The following is a 12,458-nucleotide window of genomic DNA, read 5'->3' on the forward strand; positions in this document are numbered from 1 at the left end:
AACATAGCAGGTAGGAAAACTAACATGAAAGACTGAAACTGTGTTCGAATACTCATACTAACCGTACTATTTGACGTGAATTTAGTATATAGTGTGCTTATTGGTCATAGTATGGATATAGTTTGTATGCCAAAAGTTCCCGGATATCGTACAAAATACGCCAAAATATGAAGTATACACGCAGAGGACACTATTTCCGTAAGGTAATACGTAGTGCAATTCTTCAGGAAATGTGCGTTTTCAGATCTGAAGAAAATGGTAGAAAACATGCAGCGGAGCGGACACAAATTCATTGCTTTAACTACAAATGTTTCAAAATAAGTTACCTAGCACGTTATGTTGGCTGATAATTTGTTAGCTACACTGCCCTTACGAACCATATAGTAAGTATATCATTACATAAGTATGTACCGGAATGTTAGCTAGCTGCTTATACATCAAACTTGACAGTATGTTAACTATAGGCTAACTAATTAATTACCCAACGTTTATTGACCTGATTATCCCCTTCATTTTTACCTTAGCTAAATGGTATAGTCGCGTGCGTTCTCAATTGACATTCGGGTTTAAAACTGTTATTTCAGAGCGCACTCGTCTGAGTACCAGCGCAGAATAATGAGTTTACTCGTGCTCAACACCCGTAGAATATGACCGGTAAACGTCGGCCAAAAAGCATAATTAAATTGTTGCCAGCTGCACAGTTAGTCACCAACATTCTTGATAACATAAACACTGTCTAACCAGTTCTGCTAGGTCAGAGTTGTCCCATGTTTGTATGAAAGTAGCTAGCCAACGTTAGCTTGGGTGCTTAAGATCTCAGAGTAAGTGACGTCCCCGATTGAAATGTTATTAGCCCGCAACCTGCTAACTAGCTATCTATTTCACATCGGTTACATAAGGACAGAATGCTCAAATCAACCATACTCCTCTGACTGTGCTTCGTGTGCGCTGGACAAGCTGGCAATGCTCTGAATTTACGACCGCACTCTGGCACCCCAGATTTAATAAAAAAACACACCTGAAGTCGTAAAATGTCTTAACTAGTAATAATGTTATGCTAACTAGCTAGCAAAAGGTTGCATAGCAACAGCATCAACTTCCGGTAGACAGGCGAAGAGCTAGTATGCTCAACTGAAAGGATACTTGTTTGTTTACAGTATACTAAATTTAACTTATAGTATGTAGTATATACACATTAAGTATGTAGTATATACAGTTGAAGTCGGAGGTTTACATACACTTAGGTTGGAGTCATTAAAACTCGTTTTTCAACCACTCCACACATTTCTTGTGAACAAACTATAGTTTTGGCAAGTCGGTTAGGACATCTACTTTGTGCATGACACAATTTTTCATACAATTATTTACAGACATATTATTTCACTTACAATTCACTGTATCACAATTCCAGTGGGTCAGAAGTTTACATACACTAAGTTGACTGTGTCTTTAAACAGCTTAGAAAATTCCAGAAAATGATGCCGTGGCTTTAGAAACTTCTGATAGGCTAATTTACATCATTTGAGTCAATTGGAGGTGTACCTGTGGATGTATTTCAAGGCCTACCTTCAAACTCAGTGCCTCTTTGCTTGACATGATGGGAAAATCAAAAGAAATCAGCCAAGACTTGAGAAAACAAAATGTAGACCTCCACAAGTCTGGTTCATCCTTGGGAGCAATGAGAAAAACGTACTTTGATGCGAAAGGTGCAAATCAATCCCAGAACAACAGCAAAGGACCTTGTGAAGCTGCTGGAGGAAACGGGTACAAAAGTAAAATGAGTTCTGTATCAACATAACCTGAAAGGCCGCTCAGCAAGGAAGAAGCGACTGCTTCAAAACCACCATAAAAAAAGCCAGACTATGGTTTGCAACTGCACATGGGGACAAATATAGTACTTTTTGGAGAAATGTCTTCTGGTCTAATGAAACAAAAATAGAACTGTTTGGCCATAATGACCTTTATTATGTTTGGAGGAAAAGGGGGAGGCTTGCAAGCCGAAGAACACCATCCCAACCGTGAAGCACGGGGGTGGCAGCATCATGTTGTGGGGGTGCTTTGCTGCAGGGGTGACTGGTGCACTTCACAAAATAGATGGCATCATGAGGCTGGAAAAGTATGTGGATATATTGAAGCAACATCTCAAGACATCAGTCAGGAAGTTAAAGCTTGGTCACAAATGGGTCATCCAAATGGACAATTACCTCAAGCATACTTCCAAAGTTATGGCAAAATGGCTTAATGACAACAAAGTCAAGGTTTTGGAGTGGCCATCACAAAGCCCTGACCTCATCCTATAGAAAATTTGTGGGCAGAACTGAGAAAGCGTGTGTGAGCAAGGAGGCCTACAAACCTGACTCAATTACACCAGCTCTGTCAGGAGGAATAGGCCAAAATGCACCCAATTTATGTAAACTTCTGACCCACTGGGAATGTGATGAAAGAAATAAAACAACATTTTTACTTGGATTAAATGTCAGGAATTGTGAAAAACTTAATTTAAATATATTTTTCTAATGTGTATGTAAACTTCCGACTTCAACTGTACCTACCTAGATGATATTAGCAACATACTTACTTTACCAGATCATCTTCTCCTTCAGCCAGTGGAGGTCTTTAATTTAATCGCTTATCATTTCTGACAACTATATGAACAAGGTGAAATATATTTAAATTCAGTGTCCGAATGCACTGCTCTATAAAAGCAATTTAGAACTAACTTGACGTTTTCTGTTGAAGATTCAAAGCCAGATTAACTCATTGCAGAATGTATCCGTAATCATGAATGAATAAGCATGTTTTATTTGACAAGAAGGCACCTAGTCCCACATCAATCACGTCAAACACCTGAACCAACAATTACATTGTTTTAATTATAGCAAAATAGTAAACAATGCATACATGTGCCTTTCATACATAATATATATACACTTCTGAATTTAAGTCAACCTTAAACGTATTGATCAATGTCACAAACATGGGACATCAAAGTGCACCACAGGAACTATTATTACTGTCCGAGAGCACACAGATTCTTCTGCTTTTCCATATGAGGAAATAGATCAGCAGAAATAACACAATGTAAAACAGCATATTGTGATTTTGGTGGGTGAGTTACAAATGGAAAAACTGAATGCGTAAGGTACGTTTTATGTAAAATACTAGGTCACTCCAGCAGAATGAGAAACACATTTAACAGACTCAAAACAAGGAAGCCATGCCTTAACACAACTATATCAACACCTTTCTTGTCAATTTAACAGGTCTATGTAGCTGCTGTCAATTGTGAGCAGCACATTTACAACTGCATTCAGTCTGAACCTTAGAATAAGCAGGAAAGCATATCACAGGTGAAAAAAACGTAGCAAAAACAGTACACCACAACACTTAAATGTGCTACTGAGTCTAGATTAGAGGTCGACTGATTTTGATTTTTCAATTATTGGAGGACCAAAAAAAGCTGATACCGATTAATTGGCAGATTTGTATATATAAACTCAGCAAAAAATTAATCATCCCTTTTTCAGGACCCTGTCTTTCAAAGATAATTCGTAAAAATCCAAATAACTTCACAGATCTTCATTGAAAAGGGTTTAAACACTTTCCTGTCACGCCCTGATCTGTTTCACCTGTTCCTGTGATTGTCTCCACCCCCTCCAGGTGTCGCTTATTTTCCCTGTGTTTCCTGTCTCTGTGCCAGTTCGTCTTGCATGTTAGTCAAGTCAACCAGTGTGGTTTTCCCGTACTCCTTTTGGTATTCTCTTCGATAGTCTTCCCAGTTTTGACCCCTGTCTGACTCTGGACTATTTTTCTGCCTACCTAATCATCCTGCCTGCCGTGACCTTGATTCTGCCTGCCCTTCGGTACATTTTGGACTCTGAACTGGTTTTGACCTTTTGCCTGTAGACGACCATTCTCTTGCCTACCCTTTTTTGGATTAATAAACATTGTAAGACTCCAACCATCTGCCTCCTGTGTCTGCATCTGGGTCTCGCCTTGTGTCATGATAGTTTTCCATGCTTGTTCAATGAACCATAAACAATTAATGAACATGCACCTGTGGAACGGTCGTTAAGACAATAACAGCTTACAGATGATAGGAAATTGAGGTCACAGTTATGAAAATTTAGGACACTAAAGAGACCTTTCTACTGACTCTGAAAAACACCAAAAGAAAGATGCCCAGGGTCCCTGCTCATCTGCGTGAAAGTGCCTTAGGCATGCTGCAAGGAGGCATGAGGATTGCGGATGTGGCCAATAAATTGCAATGTCCGTACTGTGAGACGCCTAAGACAGCGCTACAGGGAGACAGGACGGACAGCTGATCGTCCTCGCAGTGGGAGACCACGTGTAACAACACCTTCACAGGATCGGTACATCTGAACATCACACCTGCGGGACAGGTACAGGATGGCAACAACTGTCTGAGTTACACTAGGAACGCACAATCCCTCCATCAGTGCTCAGACTGTCCACAATAGGCTGAGAGGCTGGACTGAGGGCTTGTAGGCCTGTTGTAAGACAAGTCCTCACCAGACATCACCGGCAACAATGTCGCCTATGGGCACAAACCCACTGTAGCTGGACCAGACAGGACTGGCAAGAAGTGCTCTTCACTGACGAGTCACGGTTTTGTCCCACCAGGGGTGATGGTTGGATTTGCGTTTATCGTTGAAGGAATGAGCGTTACACCGAGGCCTGTACTCTGCAGAGGGATCGATTTGGAGGTGGAGGGTCCGTCATGGTCTGGGGCGGTGTGTCACCATCGGACTGAGCTTGTGGTCATTACAGGCAGTCTCAATGCTGTGCGTTACAGGGAAGACATCCTCCTCCCTCATGTAGTACCCTTCCTGCAGACTCATCCTGACATGACCCTCCAGCATGACAATGCTCCCAGCCATACTGATCATTCTGTGTGTGATTTCCTGCAAGACAGGAATGTCAGTGTTCTGCCATGGCCAGCGAAGAGCCCGGATCTCAAACCCATTGAGCAAGTTTGGGACCTGTTGGATCGGAGGGTGAGGGCTAGGGCCATTCCCCCCAGAAATGTCTGGGAACTTGCAGGTGCCTTGGTGGAAATGTGGAGTAACATCTCACAGCAAGAACTGGCAAATTTGGTGCAGTCCATGAAGAGGAGATGTACTGCAGTACTTAAAGCAGCTGGTGGCCACACCAGATACTGACTGTTACTTTTGATTACATTATTCCATTTCTGTTAGTCACATGTCTGTGGAACTTGTTCAGTTTATGTCTCAGTTGTTGAATCTTATGTTCATACAAATATTTACACATGCTGAAAATAAACGCAGTTGACAGTGAAAGGACGTTTATATTTGTAATAATGACAATTTTTCAACAATACTGAATGAACAATGAACACTTATTTTAACTTAATATAATACATAAATATTATTTAGTCTCAAATAAATAATGAAACATGTTAAATTTGGTTTAAATAATGCAAATAAGAAAAAGTGCAATATGTGCCATGTAAAAAAGCTAATGTATCAAATCAAATGTATTTATATAGCCCTTCGTACATCAGCTGATATCTCAAAGTGCTGTACAGAAACCCAGCCTAAAATCCCAAACAGCAAGCAATACAGGTGTTGAAGCATGTTGGCTAGGAAAAACTCCCTAGAAAGGCCAACACCTAGGAAGAAACCTAGAGAGGAACCAGGCTATGAGGGGTATCCCAGTCCTCTTCTGGCTGTGCCGGGTGGAGATTATAACAGAACATGGCCAAGATGTTCAAATGTTCATAAATGACCAGCATGGTCAAATAATAGGTCTGGGACAGGTAGCATGTCCGGTGAACAGGTCAGGATTCCATAGCCGCTGGCAGAACAGTTGAAACTGGAGCAACAGCACGGCCAGGTGGACTGGGGACAGCAAGGAGTCATCATGCCAGGTAGTCCTGAGGCATGGTCCTAGGGCTCAGGTCCTCCAAGAGAGAGAACGAAAGAGAGAATTAGAGAGAGCATACTTAAATTCACACAGGACACCGGATAAGACAGGAGAAGTACTCCAGATATAACAAACTGACAATAGCCCCCCGACACATAAACTACTGCAGCATAAATACTGGAGGCTGAGACAGGAGGGGTCAGGAGACACTGTGGCCCCATCCGATGATAGCCCCGGACAGGGCCAAACAGGAAGGATATAGCCCCATCCGATGATAGCCCCGGACAGGGCCAAACAGGAAGGATATAACCCCACCCACTTTGCCAAAGCACAGCCCCTACAGCACTAGAGGGATATCTTCAACCACCAACTTACCATCCTGAGACAAGGCCGAGTATAGCCCACAAAGATCTCTGCCACGGCACAACCCAAGAGGGGGCGCCAACTCAGACAGGAAGATCACATCAGTGACTCAACCCACTCAAGTGACGCACCCCTCCTAGGGACAGCATGAAAGAGCACCAGTAAGCCAGTGACTCAGTCCCTGTAATAGGGTTAGAGGCAGAGAATCCCAGTGGAAAGAGGGGAACCGGCCAGGCAGAGACAGCAAGGGCTCACCTTCACAGTCCTGGGCCAGACTACACTCAATCATATGATCCACTGAAGAGATGAGTCTTCAGTAAAGACTTAAAGGTTGAGACCGTTTAAGTTCCTTGCTCAGAACATGAGAACATATGAAAGCTAGTGGTTCAATATTCCCAGTTCTTCAATATTCCCAGTTAAGTTTTAGGTTGTAGTTATTATAGGAATTATGACGGTCAACTATTTCTCTCTACAACATTACTATTTCATATACCTTTGACTATTGGATGTTCTTATAGGCACTTTAGCATTGCCATTCTAATCTCGGGAGTTGATAGGCTTGAAGTCATAAACAGCGCTGTGCTTCAAGCATTGCTAAGAGCTGCTGGAAAACGCAGTAAAGTGCTGTTTGAATGAATGCTTACGAGCCTGCTGCTGCCTACCACCACTCAGTCAGACTGCTCTATCAAATATCAAATCAGACTTAATTATAATATAATAAACATACAGAAATACTAGCCTTTGGTCATTAATATGGTAAAATCCGGAAACCTATAATTTCGAAAACAAAACGTTTATTAATTCAGTGAAATACGGAACCGTTCCGTATTTTATCGAACGGGAGGCAACCCTAAGTCTAAATATTGCTGTTACATTGCACAAAATTCAATGTTATGTCATTGCGAAAGAAGTGGGTGGATCAACAGACGTTGGAATGTGGAAAGCGAATCAGCTAATTGGGCGGATTTGTTGACACCGTTTTGCGTGGCTGATTGCGTGGACAACTAGATAAGCCTAACCCATAGAGATAGATAGAGGACTCATCTTCATCAATTCAAGTGGCTTTATTGGCATGGGAAACATGTGTTACATTTGCCAGTAGCAAGTGAGGTAGATAATATACAAAAGCGAAATAAACAATAATAACGTTATTATAACGTCACAACATTAGCCATTATAACGTCTGTGACTGCATGGGCAGCGCCATTGAGGCTACAACCTATAGGAATCCCCACCCAGTTGACTACTACTTTAAAATGTCTGAAGCATGCTGGAAGCCCTCAATGGCGCTGCCCATGCAAAAACAGCCTTTTGGCCACTAGAGGCCTCTCTCATTCCATGGCTTAACTAGAGTTTCCTAAATGTAACCTCATTCTCCTAACCTGACACATTAATTCTCCTAACCTGCCACATTAGTTCTCCTAACCTGCTGCGTTAGTTCTCCTAAAGTGCCACATTAATTGAGTCCCACAGTATGAGTCATAATACCCATAAAACCTAGCGGTCAAACACAGAAATGGTTCCAATTGTTTTTCCACCATTCATTTTATCCATTGTGGATGTTAGAAACATTTTAAATTAGGGCTGTGTTTTGTTTTATAACCATGTTAATCACTCTCGGACAAGGTGACTTTTATCAATATATAACCCCCCCCAACTGCCCTTAACTAGGTGTCTTTGCTAGACACAGGGAGGGGGGAGAGGAAGAAAGTGAGAAAGAAAGGATGAGCGAGAGAGAGGTGGGAAGTAAGTGGAAGACAGAGAGAGAGATGGAGACAGAGAGAAAGACAGCAGTGCAAATTTACTTGGACTTGAGTATTTCAACAACTCTTCTCTTCCAATTTGTTAGGCAATAACATGTACCTACAGTGAATGGCCAGCCACACAGGAGGGTGATTTTCATGAAGGAAAGGGAGGCCTTTCTGACCGAGATGCAAGCTGGCCATTTCGGAGTGAAACGCATGTTTGCCAAAATCAACCTATGCTTCTGCCAATGATGTGGACATCTGGGCAAGTGAGAAACTTTTATCAATTATATTATATCTGAAATTATTATGATTTCAATTTATGTCATATCAGAGAGCACCTAATGTTTCAATTTGTCACTTTCATGCTTAAAGATCCGTCTAGCCTGCCAGAAGTTTGAGGGTGGCTGTGGCGCCGGAGTTGAAATGTATGAAAGTTGTTTCACAATGGCTCATGATCGGTAAATATCACAATAAAAATTTTGCCCTGATAAGTTGTTTTGTAATGGTTGCTTTATTTGACCACAGCAGAGTTCAATATTATAGAATCTGTCTATGCCACCTACAAGGTGATGATGGCCATCATCATCCTCCAGGTTTGGATGAACGAACCAACCAGACCCACAAGACCGCCATGGGAAGAGGTCAATAAAGATTCAAGGTAAATTCGGCCCGTTTTGCTATTTTGTTAAGTATTTATCAGTCATATTGCTTGGGGATAGAAGCTGTTCAAGAGCTTGTTGGTGTCAGACTTTATGTACTGGTACCTCTTGCCGTACAACAGCAGAGAAAGGTTTATGGCTTTGGTGGTTGAAGTCTTTGGCGATTTTCTGGGCCTTCTTTTCACACCGCCTGATATAGAGGTCCTGGATGGCAGGGAGCTCGGCCCCAGTGATGTACTGGGCTGTCCTCACAACACTCTGTAGCGCCATGTGATCGAGTGCAGTGCTATTACCATACCAAGCAGTGATGCAGCCAGTCAATATGCTCTCAATGGTACAGCTATTTAACCTTTTCATGATTTGAAGGTAGTTATGTTGAGTTTATAAAAATGTACCTCTTCAATTTACCTCTCCAAATGACTTTAGGACCATTGACTGTCCGAGCCACCCAGGAGGTATTCCATCCACCAGAACCAGCGGGTTCGGGTCAGTCTGATTCTCTGTGCTCTGAGTCAGAGGGGGACCAGCTTCAGGTAGGCTATACCTTCAAAAACTGTTGAAAAGTACATATCTCCCATTTATGACACTGCACTAATCCATCATATCTTCTCAAGTAAAGAGTAACCTGTGTGTTTTCTTGTTTACGTTGCGATGTGTTCCCTTTAACTCTGCTCCTGTTCTCCGGGACCTAGGGGTTCTGCCTAACACCCAATTGTGGATCCACCCGAGTTCATCCATTACCAACCACCCTCCAAATTTTCATTACATCATCTACCGCTACTGTTATTGTCTTGTTGTTATTATCTGCTAATAAAGTTATTGCTTTATCATACTGGGCACATAATGTGAGATACACAGAAGAATTAAAACACTAGCACTGCAAACACTCAGAACAAAGCGGGCAGCAGTGCCTAGACTTTGCAGTATCTCTCTTCAAGTCCCCCTTCTGAGACTGACTGCCTGTTGAGAACAAGTGACAGTCAGAACCTCCCATCCACACAGCACCCACCTCCTCTCTATTCAACTCACCAGAATTCAGTATATGTTTGCCATGTGAGTGTACCACAACAAAAAATCTGTGAAAATAAATGAATGACACAACTGTACCCTAAAAAAGGTCAAAGTTTATATTTAAATCTTAAATATTGCCAGGCTGGTTTTCACAGCTGTTTCACAAGGTGTTCATTACTGTAATTTGTAAGGTATCCCTTGATGGTATTTATTAGTTCAACATGATTCATTGTTCTATCTTGGAACCTACAATAGATATATTCCACCACAAGGGTGTATTAATGAGCTATGCGAGAAAGAAAGAATGGAGCATAATAGAGGTCTACTAAAATATTATTTCTGTGCAACTTAAAATAAAAATGTCAGCCAGACAAGCCAGTAAATGAATCAAACATATTTGCATATGAATGGAGGGGAAAGTAGCTGACTGATCTGTAAGATAAGTAACAATGTGTCAAGCAGATTACACGTTTTCTTTGCAATATCAAATTTTATTAGTCACATGACCCGAACACAACCTTACAGTGAAATGCTTACTTTTCGAGCCCCTAACCAACAGTGCAGTTTCAAAAAAAAATATGGATAAGAAATTAAAGTAACAAGTAATTAAAGAGCAACAGTAAAATAACAATAGCGAGACTATATACAGGGGGGTACCGGTACAGAGTCAATGTGCGGGGGCACCGGTTATTTGAGGTAATATGAACATGTAGGTTGAGTTATTGAAGTGACTAACAACAGAGAGTAGCAGCGGTGTAAAAGAGGGTGAGAGGGAGAGGGGGGCAATGCAAATAGTCTGGGTAGCCATTTGATTAGTTGTTCAGGAGTCTTATGGCTTGGGGGGTGGAAGCTCTTGAACCTAGACTTGGCGCTCCGGTACCGCTTGCCGTGCGGTAGCAGAGAGAACAGTCTATAACTAGGGTGGCTGGAGTCTTTGACAATTTTTAGGGCCTTCCTCTGACACGCCTGGTATAGAGGTCCTTGATGGCAGGAAGCTTGGCCCCAGTGATGTACTGGGCCGTATGCTCTACCCTCTGTAGTGCCTTGCGGTCCAGGGCCCGAGCAGTTGCCATACCAGGCAGTGATGCAATCAGTCAGGATGGTGCAGCTGTAGATGGTGCAGCTGTAGAACCTTTTGAGGATCTGAGGACCCATGCCAAATCTTTTCAGTCTCCTGAGGAGGAATAGGTTTTGTCGTGCCCTCTTCACAACTGTGTGATATGTACACCAAGGAACTTTAAGCACTCAACCTGCTCCACTGCATCCCCGTCGATGAGAATGGGGGTGTGCTCGGTCTTCTTTCCTCATCTCCTTTGTCTTGATCACGTTGATGGAGAGGTTGTTGTCTTGGCACCACACGGCCAGGTCTCTGACCTCCTCCCTATAGGCTGTCTTTTCGTGGTCAGTGAGCATGGCCTACCACTGTTGTGTCATCGGCAAACATGAATGACGGTGTTGGAGTCGTGCCTGGCCATGCAGTCATGAGTGAACAGGGAGTACAGGAGGGGACTGAGCACGCACCCCTGAGGGGCCCCTATGTTGAGGATCAGCGTGGCAGATAAGTTGTTACCTATCCTTACCACATGGGGGCGGCCCGTCAGGAAGTCCAGGATCCAGTTGCAGAGGGAGGTGTTTAGTCCCAGGGTCCTTAGCTTATTGATGAGCTTTGAGGGCACTATGGTGTTGAACGCTGAGCTGTAGTCAATGAATAGCATTCTCACATAGGTTTTCCTTTTGTCTAGGTGGGAAAGAGCAGTGTGGAGTACAATAGAGATTGCATAATCTGTGGATCTGTTGGGGCGGTATGCAAATTGGAGTGGATCTAGGGTTTCTGGGATAATGTTGTTGATGTGAGCCATGACCCGCCTTTCAAAGCACTTCATGGCTACAGACGTAGTAGGTAGGTAGTCATTTAGGCAGGTTACCTTAGCGTTCTAGGGCACATGGTGGTCTGCTTAAAACATGTTGGTATTACAGACTCAGACAGAGGTCGAAAATGTCAGTGAAGACACTTTCCAGTTGGTCAGCGCATGCTCGCAGTACACGTCCTGGTAATCCATCTGGCCCTGCGGCCTTGTGAATGTTGACCTGTTTAAATGTCTTACTCACATTGGCTGTGGAGAGCATGATCACACAGTCTTCCGGAACAGCTGGTGCTCTCATGCAGGTTTCAGTGTTATTTGCCTCGAAGTGAACATAGAAGTAATTTAGCTCTTTTTGTAGGCTTGTGTCACCGGGCAGCTCGCGGCTGTGCTCCCCTTTGTAATCTTTAGTGGTTTGCAAGCCCTGCCACATCCGACGAGTGTCAGATCCGGTATAGTACGATTTGATCTTAATCCTGTATTGACGCTTTGCCTGTTCGTCGGAGGGCATTGCGGGATTTCTTATAAGCTTCCGGGTTAGAGTCCCGCTGTTTGAAATCGTCAGCTCTAACCTTTAGCACAGTGCGGATGTTGTCTGTAATCCATGGCTTCTGGTTGGGGTATGTACGTACGGTCAATGTGGGGACAACGTCATCGATGCACTTATTGATGAAGCCAGTGACTGATGTGGTGTACTCCTCAATGCCATCGGAGGAATCCCGGAACATATTCCAGTCTGTGCTAGCAAAACAGTCCTGTAGCTTAGCATCAGCTGCTTCTGACCACTTTTTTATTGCTCTAGTCACTGGTGCTTCCTGCTTAAATGTTTTCTTGTCAGCAGGAATCGGGAGGATATAATTATGGTCAGATTTGCCAAATGGAGGGTGCGGGAGAGCTTTGTATGCGTC

General features: G+C 43.0%; 1 long non-coding RNA gene across 1 annotated transcript; it reads left to right on the forward strand.

Annotated features, from left to right (window-relative positions):
* The first annotated feature begins 20 nt into the window (after nucleotides 1-20).
* Nucleotides 21-9,775, forward strand: LOC110525542. The gene is made up of 6 exons (XR_002473769.2): nucleotides 21-203; nucleotides 8,120-8,284; nucleotides 8,391-8,476; nucleotides 8,585-8,676; nucleotides 9,104-9,210; nucleotides 9,370-9,775. It is a non-coding gene; the product is annotated as an uncharacterized LOC110525542 (long non-coding RNA).
* Nucleotides 9,776-12,458: the final 2,683 nt, after the last annotated feature.

This window comes from Oncorhynchus mykiss, chromosome 6 (assembly GCF_013265735.2).
Source record: "Oncorhynchus mykiss isolate Arlee chromosome 6, USDA_OmykA_1.1, whole genome shotgun sequence".
Lineage (NCBI taxonomy): Eukaryota > Metazoa > Chordata > Actinopteri > Salmoniformes > Salmonidae > Oncorhynchus > Oncorhynchus mykiss.